Here is a 13,934-nt window from a genome sequence, read left to right on the forward strand (position 1 = left end):
TCACAGGTATCACAGTAGATGTCACTGCACTTGGTGCTCTTTGTGTGCTAGCTAACTGGGAATCTAAGCCTGCAAATTAGATTATTTGGATAGCCTGAACGACTGCAGAGTCTACTTCTTGAAAAGATAAACCCTGACTTCACTCTCAACATAAACCACAAAGTACAATTGGGTTAAATATGTTTTGCTGTGGCATTATGTTCATTGATGAAAAATAGCAAGAAAGATCACACTGTAAGCATGCAAGAACCCTGATTGTATATCCTTCTCTGCATGCGTCTCGTGCTGTGTGCATTATCTGACCTGACTGCTTTGCTATCGTTCTACATCAACAACCAACCCGTAGATCTACCTGATGTGGATAGGAAACAAAATTTCTCTCTTTCCTCTCTATCTCCCTCCCTCTCTCTAATGGTGCGCAATTTTGGACAGACATTGAGAAAAGCTCCATAAAAATAACAGTCTTGAGCAACAAAAACAATCTTACTATTTCATTCAAGATTACACGTAACCAATCTTCTTATGTTTTCTCAAATCTACAACAGATCTACACGTCAGATTTCGCGCAATATTTTTCCTTCAGCCAATGAAGGCACAGCTTGTTGTCTTGGTTTGATTATAAGGGGAAGTAAGTCATACGTAACTTCCGTTCGGTCTAGAACAACGTGGGTTTTTGTGTGCCAAAATCCGTGCCGTTTTGCAAAATAACAGCCGTAGCAACGTCTAATTGGTATAAATCTGTAGCTGCCTGATAGTTTAATGTATACTTGATTTAATCATAGCCGTTGTTTTGCTTTGCTAAGCTGTGTATGGCAGGAATGCGAAGTTTGTCGACGAGGTCGAGAGAATCAGTATCATACCTTGTATAAACCATAAGAAAAGACCCCCCCGTCCATCACAAGTGACAGCCATAGGCCACGCCCACCTCGTGACGAGTGCCTGTGATGTGAGCCAACGCCAGCGTAATACTAGGGCTCTGGCCCTAGAATAACAGAACATTGAAATGTACATGTATGTCGGCAATAAAATACAAAGGTAAAGAAAAGTCGACTCGCACACACACGCGCGCCGCATGCCTGCAATCACGCTCGCACACAATCCAACACACACCCCCTCCCCTCCACAAACACACACCCGCACACACACACACACACACGCACACGCACACACACACGCACACACACACACACACGCACATACACACGCACACACAACCTCATCATCATCATCATCATCATCATCATCATCATCATCATCATTATCTTCGTCAACACTGATTATTATCATCTCGTTGCTTCAGTTTTCAAATAGTGAACAGCTCGCTTTCGCTCGCAGTTCAATATTTAAAAAAAACAAAACAACTCGTGTAAATCTGGTACGACACAGCAAGCCATGTAGTCTCTCTCTCTCTCCCCCTCTCTCTCTTTCTCTCTCTCTCTCTCTCTCTCTCTCTCTCTCTCTCTCTCATTCTCTTGCTCTCTCACTCTGTATTTCTCTGTCTCTGTCTCTCTCTCGCTCTCTCTGTCTCTCTCTCCCTCTCTCTCGCCTCAACGTGTACAAACTTAAAACACAATTAATCCTCCTTCCTCCGGAGGGCATCTATAATATATGTGAGCTGAAGATTCAGTTTTCTGATTGGCAGCTTTATAATCGAGATTTGCTATGCTTATTTCCGAATTAAAACGATATCTGCAAAACTGATCTTTTTTCGTCACTGGCTAGGCACCTTTGGCGATGTCTAATCGCATCGTGTGATCGAAAAGACGCCTTGTGTCTAAATCTTTTGCATTAAATACACAAATTCAATCTGCTCTATCTGCTCTCTCTCTCTCTCTCTCTTTCTCTTTCTCTTTCCGAATTAAAACGATATCTGCAAAACTGATCTTTTTTCGTCCCTGGCTAGGCACCTTTGGCGATGTCTAATCGCATTGTGTGATCGAAAAGACGCCTTGTGTCTAAATCTTTTGCATTAAATACACATATTCTATCTGCTCTCTCTCTCTCTCTCTCTCTCTCTCTCTCTCTCTCTCTCTCTCTCTCTCTCTCTCTCTTACTCTCTTATTCTCTTACTCTCTTACTCTCTGTACACACTTGGAAAATATAGGCGGAGGTTACCCGAAGCTGTCAATATGTTCCTAATTGAACTCAGCGCTTTTTCAAGAGACAATTAAAGCAAGGTTTTTCATGAAAGACTGACCATGATGTAAAGAGCTTTCAAGTACATGTCGAGGGGAGCATCAGACACAACAATTGCAATTGCCTGTCAGTGGTCCTACTTCATAGGTCACGTATCATTGCGTCTGGCTGAGTTTGCCACCGTCGTCAGCTGGATAGTTTATTGTCGCAGTGTTCCCGTCAAACCAACCGAGCTACACCCGTTTTTTTTTTTTAAACAGAGATTGTTGATTTATATGAATACAAGGTACATCTTGGCAAATTAAAACAAGTTAACTGTATTATGACGAGAATGAGTTCTGAATATAGATTGAAAGACTTTAGCCAAGGACAAACAATACTCTCAATGCAGACGCCTTCCAACGCATATGGGTAGGGAACTGTTCCGTACCATTTTGGTTGGAATTAAACTGTTCTATTGTGGATCGTCACTATTATTCAGCTGCTCTGGATCGCACTCGATGGTCGGTTGGGCAGGGCAGTCAGATATGTTTGTCAGTGCCAAACTTATTAAGTTAGGGGATGGTTGGAATACAACATAGAGTAGATATGCGGTGCGGAGGTCTATTCTACACGTCATAAAAAAAATAGGCAGATGGGTTTTAGTTTTTGTTATAACTAGTTTGCGTCATTGAAACGACCAAATGGCTTGGAAGATTTTCTTATCTTTTCAATGTACCAAATCAAATTTGGGGAGGGGGTTGGGGTGCACATAAAAATATTTTTACTCACAAAAAAACCACCACAAAAAAAACAGGATTTGTTCAGTAAAACACACACAATGCCATCGACGCATCGTAAGCCAAGCTATTCACCACATTTGAGTTCAATTGACCCCTGAGTACCAGAGATAACAACTCTAATCCATAGACAGAGAAACAAACAGAGAAACAATCTATCAAGCACACAAACAGACAGAGTGAAACATAAAAGCCGCTTTATTACATTAAAGCGGCTTACAAACATTACAAGACATACAAACGCGCAAGCGCGCGGGCACGCACACACACGCACAGTGAGCAAAACTTTGGAGAAGTACGAACAAGACGTAACAGAACCAATTGATTAAAACACATTATTACATACACTCAGATAGACGCGCGCTCAGAGCAAACACAAAAACAACACCTCACTAGCAAACAAAGTTATGCAGACGCTCAAGCGCGCTTCGCAGAGCAGGGACGAACTTGCATCTTGATAGTCTCGCCCACCTGGAGTTCTTCTCTGTCTCTTTTGAGAATGCTCTCTGCGCTTTGTTATGACGGCTTACTAGTGCCAAAACCTCATAATTGTAATTATCAAGGGAAAATTAATAATTTTCCCTTGATAATTACCAATTTCACGTGTTTATTACTAACTTTCAACTGTTAATTACTAATTTTTAGTTTTGGCTCACTTCCTGACGGATTGGTAGTGCCAAAACTAAAAATTAGTAATTTTCCCGTGAAAATGAGTAACTAACAGGTGAAAACAGTAACTGACAGCGTTAATTAGTAATTATCACGTGATAATGGGTAACCCCAAGTTTTGGCACTAGTAAGCCGTCAAAGGGCTTACTAGTGCCAAAACCTCATAATTGTAATTATCAAGGGAAAATTACTAATTTTCCCTTGATAATTACCATTTTCACGTGTTAATTACTAATTTTCCCGGGAAAACTACTTACTTTCACCTGTTAATTACTAATTTTTAGTTTCGGCTCACTTCCTGACGGATTGCTAGTGCCAAAACTAAAAAATAGTCATTTTCCCGTGAAAATTACTAATTATCCCGTGAAAATGAGTAACTAACGAGTGAAAACAGTAACTGACAGCGTTAATTAGTAATTATCACGTGATAATGGGTAACCCCAGGTTTTGGCACTAGTAAGCCGTCATACTTTGTTTGTCTGGTTTTGTGTGTGTCCATGTGTTTGTGACCGCCCTGATATGGCCCTTCGTGGTCGGCTGGGCGTTAAGCAAACAAACAAACAAACATGTGTTTGTGTGTATATGTGTCTGTGTGTGGTGGGGGGAGGGGGGAGGGGTGGGTCCCACGCGTTGGCCATGACGATATACTATTTGGCAGTTGTTCATTTAAGGCAATCTTCGCTTACGACGTGTCGGACATGTTTTCGGCGACCATACTTTATTCAAGTCAAGTCAAGTCAATATTTATTTCAAAAACCCCTAGGGTTACACGAATAAAAATAAAAATTGCAATAAACACGACAAAAAAGATATATGTATTAATGAGACACAACACTTCTAATTAACCGAAAATGAATCAAGCTTAATTCATAACAAAATAATTGTAATCATACTTTTTTTTACAGGAATGTATGTGTTTCTGTGTTTGTTTTTGTTTTAATAAAAAAAACACGTGATCAATTTTTTTTTGTTTATTTGTTGCTTAACGTCCAGCCGACTACGCAGAGCCATATCAGGACGAGGGTGATCAAATAATCAGAACTCTTTCAAAATACTCTTAATAAAACATATTAAATTCAATAACTTTCGTTTCTTTGTTAATTCAAATAAATGTTTAAATTTGACTGCATTTAAATTTCTACGAAAATACAATGGTAAAAAACCTTTTCCTCACATTTTCAACAACAAAAAAATGACACTGAAATATATAATGAAATTCATCCCCGAGTTCTCCAGACTGGCATTTAACACATATTCTTTCGTTATGTGGTATATTTAACATTCGGCCTTTCTTTCTGTATTGGTAATTTATGATTTAATGTTCTAAAACGTAAAAAAGAGAGTGCTAGGTTATTGGGTAAAACGTTTAAATAATTTTCAAATATAAATGTATCTTTAAACAATCTATAATTCAAACAAGTTTCTTTTTCATTTAATTCTGAAAAGCACGATTGTATATATTGATCTTTTAGGCATTGCAACGTTTTCAATTTAAACCATTTTTCAGAACATCGTAAATTAAACTGGTCATGCCAAAAACCACTAAGACCAAGAGCATTTAAAGTTGTTTCAACATGTTTTTGTTTGTTTGTTTGTTTGTTTATCTGTTGCTTAACGTCCAGCCGACCACGCAGAGCCACATCAGGACGGGGAAGGGGGGGATGAAGGGTTTGTTTGTTTGTTTGTTTGTTTATTTGTTGCTTAACGTCCAGCCGACTACGCAGAGCCATATCAGGACGAGGAAGGGGGGATGAAGGGGGCCACTTGTCAAGCGATTCCTGTTTACAAATGCACTAACCCATTACTTGTGTCCCAGCAGGCTTTAGTAAAACTAAATTAATACCTACTGGAAGATTACCAGTTTCCAGTATGTTAAAATAGGCTTAACCTATCTACTGCTGGACTTACATCAGAACACTAACAGATTAAACTATACATGAATCGCGAGACAAGCGGCAAGAGAAGAGATTTTTGGAAAAAATACAGGTGAATGAGCAAGAAGGCAGAAAAAAGAAAAGAATTCATGAAGAAAAAGAGAGCATGACAGGAAAGAGGAACCAAAAATCTACCTAACAGCAAACTAGAAAGCTCCTGCGGTTCCAAAAACAGGAGGGGCCTTTAATTTCATAACCGCAGTGCCCCACTGCGGGATTCAACATGTTTTAAATAAGGTGCTTCATATATGTTATTTACATAGAGGCAATGCAAAAAATGGTACAAAACATTTGAAAAACTTATTACTATTATTACAATCCACCAATTTGAACCAAAAACTAAATATTCTATTTTTTACGAGGACATCTAGTGGAAATTTGCCTAATTCGCCTAATACCATACACGTTGGGATCGACTTTCTCAATTTCAAAATAATCTTATAAAAACGTAGCTGCAATTTTGTTGCTAAATTTACCGAATTTGGTCCCCATACTTCACAGCCATATAACATAATCGGTGCAACTATTCTATCAAACAATTCAATTTGTATCTCCACACACGGCTGATTCCTTGACGAGGTGTGAGAGCTTGAGTACTTCTATGACCCCGAGAGCTATGCCAGCGGGAGTGTCAAAACTTCTGGTAGCGTCTCGCATGCTGGACAGGTCAACGGAGAGAGGTCAGACTAATATCAGCAAACTCTCCTCGAGTCATAAGGGGCATGAGAAGGATACTCATGTAAATAAAACCATGGGCAGACCGGACTCATCAGCCATGACAGGCAACCGGTCTAGGAGAGGGACACTCTGAATTCAAACCATGGGCAGACCGGACTCATCAGCCATGGCAGGCAACCAGTCTAGGAGAAGGACACTCCGAATTCAAACCACCCCCCAACGAAGTCGGAGCGATGCTGACTGTGTTTCCGGACACAGTGTGGGAACCTAAACTAAATTCTTGGGAGACGAGCTCGCACGCCACCACTATGGATTATGCCTCAGATTCAGACAGATATTTCGATATGGTGTCGTTCCCGTGGACCTTTGCCAGGCGGGAACGGTGCCGGACCCTCAGCCTCAAGGGGGTCCACCTCAGCGACTGGCGGCTCTGTTGACTCGGGAACCAGGGGAAGACAGAGTAGAGCGACTGGTCGAACTCAACATCCAGCGACAGCCATCAGGGTTGTGCAGTGGAATGCAGAAGGCGTCCAGAGAAAGAAACCAGAGCTACAGGCTTTTCTGAGAGACAACAACATCGACATTATCTGCATCCAGGAGACCCACCTGAAAGAAGACCGCAGATTCTTCGTCAGAGGTTATGACACCTTCCGACGGGACCGGCCGACCGGACACAAGGGGGGAGTCCTCACCCTAGTCCGACACAACATCCCGGCAGCTATGACGGCACAGACGGCAGACGGCGACCTTGAGTACATCACCATCAAGACCTTCCTGCAGGGAGAAGAACTCTCCATCACCAACGTCTATAGCCCACCTACCACCAAGCTGGACCTCCACACCATCCAGCTCCCAAACGAGAAACATCTCATCGTTGGCGACTTCAACGGCCACTCCCCAGCATGGGGCTACGACAGTACTGACGCAAGAGGAGAAGACATACAGGACTGGATGACCGACAACCAGCTCATCCTTATCAACCAGCCAGATGACAAGCCATCCTTCTACTCCAGAGCTTGGAAGAAAAGCTCAACCCCTGACCTTGCCATAGCCACAGAAGAGGTAGAAAAAAGGACCACCAGAACTGTCAACGACCAACTGGGAGGAAGTGACCACTTACCCATCACCCTCTCCATTGCCGACATGCAGACCATCCTGGAGTACCACAGAAAGAAAGCCAGCTGGAACTTCAAGAAAGCCAAATGGACCAAGTACCAGCTCCACGCAGAAAGCCTTCGCAACATCACCTTCACGGAGGACATCAACCACAACGTAAAAGAGCTGACACAGACCATCCTAGCGGCTGCCAGGAAGTCCATCCCCCGTGGCTTCAGGAAGGACTACAAACCTTACTGGAGTCAAAGGCTGGCCTGCCTGCACCAGCGACTTTCAGAAGCCAGAGAAAGCATGGAGCAGTCCCCATCCGCTGAAACAACGACCATGCACAACCAACTGAAGGAGGATTTCAACAAGACCAAGACACAAGAACTGCAACAAAGCTGGCAGGAAATCACCTCCACCATTGGCCTCGATTCAGACACAGGGAAACTCTGGCGTCTCACCAAAATTCTAAACGAAGACAGCATGGCCACGCGGGGACCTACAGTACTAGAAGACAGCGGAACCTTCCACACTGGAAAAAGAGCAGCAAATCTCCTTGCCGACGTCTTTGAGACCGAGAGCACCATCAAAGTCCCACCCCAAAGAAAGAAGGAAGTTGCAGAACAACTTGAAACCAGTATCCGACAGCAGAGAAACGCAGCCCCACCAATGACCTCAGATCTTACCATGGCAGAGCTCGTCGATGCGATCAAAAGACTCAAGTGCAAGAAAGCGCCCGGAAAGGATGGAGTCTGCAACGAGATGATCAAGCACCTCGGGCCTGCTGCCAGAACTAAGCTCCTTGAGCTCTTGAACCAGTCGTGGAGATCCGGAGTCTTCCCCTCAGCATGGAAAGAGGCCATCATCATACCCATCCTGAAGAAGGACAAGAACCGCAAGCAAAAGACAAGCTACAGACCAATCAGTCTACTCAGCTGCCTCGGCAAGACCCTCGAGCGCATGATCAACAAGAGGCTGATGTGGCACCTGGAAACCAACAACCTGATCACCAATAAACAGTCTGCCTTCAGGAAGAACAGGAGTACTGAAGACCAGCTGGTCTACCTCACCCAATCAATAGAGAATGCCTTCCAGGAGAAGAAGAAAGTCATTGCCACCTTCATTGACCTCTCCAAGGCCTTCGACAAGGTGTGGAAGGAAGGCCTCCTCCTGAAGCTATTGACGGCAGGAATCGCTGGACGAATGTTCAACTGGATCAAGAGCTTCCTGTGCCACAGAACCACGAGAGTCAAGCTTGACAGCAACCTGAGCTACGCTGTGAAGATCAGGGAAGGAGTCCCCCAGGGAGGAGTAATATCCCCCACCCTCTTCGTCGTCTTCATCAACGACATCACCAAGCTAGACAAGAAGCTCACCTGGAACCCACACATCAAAGAGGCGGAGAAGAGGGCTACGAGAAGACTCTCCATCATGAAGAAACTGGCTGGCACAAAGTGGGGAGCCAGCAGCAACATCCTCAGACAGGTGTATACGGGACACGTCCGCCCTGTGATGGAGTATGGAGCTGCAGCCTGGGCCACAGCTGCGAAGAGCAACACCAGCCGGCTCAACAAAGTGCAGAACGCAAGCATGCGCATCATCACAGGGGGACTGAAAACTACGCCCATACACGCCCTTGAAGCCACCACCAGACTCCCTTCCCTGGACCACCGACGAGAAGAGAAGGTCATCGTGCAGTACGAGAAGCTGCAACGACTCCCCTCTCACCCAGCACACCAGCACACCCAACAGCTGACGAAGAACAGGCTGAAAAGAAGCAGTTTCAACCATCTGGCCAAGCAGCTAGAGAGAACCCAAACCAGCTTCCTACCACGCACCCCTGAAGAACAAGAGCCCCTCCAAGACGCTGAAGAGTGGAACAGCCAGCTCAGCAAGGTGCTCTTTGTTACTGACATCCCAGGAGTGACCAGCAAGAGAGAGCAGCAGGACGCAGTCCTCAAGAACCTCACGCTGGAGATGATGCACCAGGACTACAACGCCTCAGTATGGACTCACATCTACACTGACGGGTCCTCAGATGGTGCCATCAAAAACGGAGGAAGCGGGATCCTGGTACGCTACCCAGACGGACACACCCTTTCAAGATCCCTGCCTGCCGGAGAGCTGTCATCCAACTACCGGGCAGAACTCACCGCTCTCAGAGAAGCAGTTAGCCTGGTCAGCGAACACCCACCCTCTCACGCCGTCTTCCTGACCGACTGCAGATCCGCCGTCCAAAGCCTGCAGTCGCCCAAAGAGCAGCTGGAACGAGACACCCAGCGTCTGCTTTGTACTCTCTCCCAGAGCACAAACGTCGCTGTCCAGTGGATCCCTGCTCACTGTGGCCTCTCAGGGAACGAGGAAGCGGACAGACTGGCCAAGACTGGCAGCCATCTGGAGCAGACAAGACCAACAGTCTCTTACAGTGAAGCCAAAACCCTGGTGAAAAGACACTACCAAACCACCTGGAATGCCCAACACAGCCTGCCATCTGATGATCAGATGCCCAACTTACAGCACCATCAGCAGAACATCATCTTCCGCCTACGGACTGGACACTGTCGACTGCGTGCCCACATGCACCGCCTTGGTCTGTCGCACACACCGAACTGCCTGTGCGAAACAGGCCCACAGACCCCGGAGCACATCCTGCAGACCTGCCCGCTCCACCAGGAAGCCAGAACAGATCACTGGCCACAAGGTGCCACACTGCAGGAGCAACTCTGGGGCACCAAAGACTCCCTGATCCTGACCACTAGCTTTATTCAAGCTACAAAACTTGAAGTCTGACCTGAGGCCAAAAAAAAAATCCTGGAACGCCGAAGAAGAAGAAGAACAATTTGTATATCTATGGACAGCGACAATTTTCTACACTTCTTTAACAAGCTAAACATTGCTCGAGAGGCCTTATCAAATAACAACTTTTGTGATTTATTAAACTTATTATTATAATTAAAAAATAGACCCAAATATTGAAAACCGAACACGACCTCAACTAATTCATCTTTGTATTTGAATACTGGCAATTTTCGTATTTTACCACTTGAAAAAACAACTATTTTCGTTTTTTTGGCGTTCACCCGCAAACTCCACAGATCGCAGTATTCGGACAACACATCAAGCGAGTCTTGTAATGCTTCTGGGGATTCTGCTAAAATGGTTGTATCATCTGCATATAATAAAATAAACATTTTAAACATCAGCTCAGCGTCATCCGGCTGTAAGTCCAACATAGCAACCTCTCTTTCAATAGTAGGGAGGTGTTCAGTTTTATCAAACCGGCACGGTTGGCCTAGTGGTAAGGCGTCCGCCCCGTGATCGGGAGGTCGTGGGTTCGAACCCCGGCCGGGTCATACCTAAGACTTTAAAATTGGCAATCTAGTGGCTGCTCCGCCTGGCGTCTGGCATTATGGGGTTAGTGCTAGGACTGGTTGGTCCGGTGTCAGAATAATGTGACTGGGTGAGACATGAAGCCTGTGCTGCGACTTCTGTCTTGTGTGTGGCGCACGTTCTATGTCAAAGCAGCACCGCCTTGAAATGGCCCTTCGTGGTCGGCTGGGCGTTAAGCAAACAAACAAACAAACAAACAAAGTTTTATCAAACATATAAGCTTGTAAATCATTTAAATACACAGCAAACAATGCAGGTGACAGCCATATAACATAATCGGTGACAAGTTTTCCCCTTGATGTACACCGGTAAAACATTGAAAGAAATCTGACTTTTGGTTACCTACCAAAACACATGACTTGGCCTTACTATACAAATTTTGAATAATATTTAGCATTCGCCCATTTAATCCAGCGTCAAACATCTTCTTCCAAAGAAAAGCTCTTTTCACATAATTTGTTTGTTTGTTTGTTTGGTTTAAACAATGTTTTATTAAATCAAACATGGTACAACAATACAACGATAAACAATAGGGACACGAACTCAAGCGAACGCTTATATTACGCGCCCTACGTAGTTACAAATTAACAAAAATATGATGTCGGACAAACATTACTTATAAACTATGGAACTATCTAGGTAAACAGCATAGTTGAAGCAAACCAAAAAGAACAAGAGAAAGCTAGCACCTTGATATATATATAGATATGATATGATATGTTTGGATTAAAAACACGCTCAGAAAGTTAAAACGAAGAGAGGTACAGAAAAGCGTGCTATCCTTCTTAGCGCAACTACTACCCCGCTCTTCTTGTCAATTTCACTGCCTTTGCCATGAGCGGTGGCCTGACGATGCTACGAGTAAAATGGCATTGCGTTTCATTCTGTGAGTTCGACAGCTACTTGACTAGATATTGTATTTTCGCCTTACGCGACTTGTTCTAGTTCTTCCTCGTTGAACACTTTTGTGATTTTTTCGTTCTTTTTTATGAAGATTTCGCCATCACGGACCCATGTGTCCTGGATACGCCTCTCTTGTTTTAGGCGACGTGCTTTAGCTGCCAGTCTGGCCCGCTGCCTCGTCAGGTCGTCGTTTACAACCCCCCCCCCCCCCCCCCCCCCCCCCTTGGTGCTGACCGCGCCGCGGCTTCCGCTGCTGAAACGGGTGGCAAAAATCCCATGGTCGAGGCCGTCTTGTGCTTGAGGTGCCTCCGAACGCCCATCAGCAACCGCTTGTGTCGATAGGTGAACTTGACAATGATCTGACGATCGGCCTGGTCTGGTCTGCCGACGCGGCGGGATCTGTCGATCATGTCAGTTGTGATGGTGACGCCAAGCGCAGCCCCTAGTGTCTTGGTAACTTCGTCAGTGTTCTCGTTGTCAGCGGCGGGGATGCCACTGATCCTGATGCAGTTGCGCCTCGAATACTGCTCGAGCTCGTCGACACGAGCGTGGAGGTCCGCGATCTCTTGGTCCTTGTTGGCCACCGTCTTTTTTAGTTCCTCGATCTGCTGCATCAGGGGGGCCACGACAGCCTCCTTTAGAAGTCGCAAGATTGCTGGATCCAACAGGGCCTCGCGCAATCCCTCCTTCACGGAGGTGATAGTGGAACTCGACATCGCCGAAGTTGTCGCGTCTGGCGGAGAGCTGAGGGTGGTGCTGTGCAGGGGCTGTTCTACTACGAGGATGGTTGAATCGTCAAATGCGTCTAAGTAGCTGTCCTCTAGATCAAGGCACGGCCTTTTTTTCTGTATCGTCGCTGATAGGCGAGACCTCTCCTCTTACCCTCTTCGTAGTGTCAGACATTTAAGTTAGCAATGTGATAACGGCAAGGAATAAACACTATGAACAGTCAATGAACAGTCAAGAGCAGTCAACAAAATAGTTCAAATAGTTCAATCGTGCGCCTGTGCCTGTGACTAGTACTGTGACTGTAGGCAAGCCGTGACGCGTCACAGATGTGGTTCAGTGGAGCAGAAGAGCAACACGGTTACACATAGAAATAGCGAGGTGCACGTGAAGTTTGTGCAAGCATTTCGTCTGTCACTAGACCGGGTGTCACATCTGGGGAAAAATGACAATACTTGCAAAGAGTGATTTGAAAAACGTCAAACTTATTAGCTTATGAGGTGTTTACACGGCTCCATATAAAATAGAGTTAAAGTTGGCAACCTTACTGAATCCGTGGAACCAAAAAACACATGAGAGCACAGCCCGTATCCACCACAAAGACATTAGAACTGAGAGCTACAGAATCCTCGCTCAACTGTCCGCCATCTTAAAACTCTTTCTTTCTTTCTCACACGGCATTAAAGGCACAGTAAGCCTCCCGTAAACCATCACAGAGCTCCCCGAGCGTCTAAATACAGTACAAGCATACTTCCATTTGAACGCTCACCGAACGGGAACATCCTGGCTGCTTTCTGTCGAGCGTGAGACATTTTCAAAGAATTTATTTTCGTAGACTTGGTTTAAGCGTGTTTATTCAAATTCTCATACACACGTTTCAAACAATAACAACATTGAGAACGTTAACAAGCAGATTGCTTATGGACACGTTCTTGAACTTATAATCAATACACATTCAGATAGCAAAACATGGCGAACAAGTGATAGCTTCAACACTTATCTTGATAATCTTTAATTATATTTTATACAAATAGGGTAAAGAGAGAGAGAGAGAGAGAGAGAGAGAGAGAGAGAGAGAGAGAGAGAGAGAGAGAGAGAGAGAGGGAGAGGGAGAGAGAGAGAGGGAGGGAGAGAATGCCTGGCTACATCAATTGCACAGTTAATATAATATCAGCCGAAGCGATTAGTTAACATAACATAGTCTTGTACAACAGAGAATATTTTCGTGTTCAAAGATATAGTTAAATCAGTATTTCCAAACAAGAGTGTTTTGCAGTCCAGAACGTGTGTTGGCAGACTATTGAATAAAATGGTTCTATGTTCTTTAAATTTTGGACAGTGTAATAAGAAATGTTCAGAATCTTCCGGGCATGCTCCACACGTACATTCTAAATTATCAGAGAGGTGTCGGTTCACTAAGTCTTGTTGCAAATCGCTCATGTTTAATCTCAACCTGCTGTGAAGTACCTGTCCCTGGCGGTTGCCTAAATAATAATACGGTGGAACAACAACATCTCCATCGGTCAAATACCTTTTAAATTCACCAACTGACTGCGTTTGTTGTATATTTTCTGGAAGATTATTCCACAAAGCTGTCGTTGAAGGAAAAAATGAAGAT

Source organism: Littorina saxatilis, unplaced genomic scaffold (genome assembly GCF_037325665.1).
Source record: "Littorina saxatilis isolate snail1 unplaced genomic scaffold, US_GU_Lsax_2.0 scaffold_519, whole genome shotgun sequence".
Classification (NCBI taxonomy): domain Eukaryota; kingdom Metazoa; phylum Mollusca; class Gastropoda; order Littorinimorpha; family Littorinidae; genus Littorina; species Littorina saxatilis.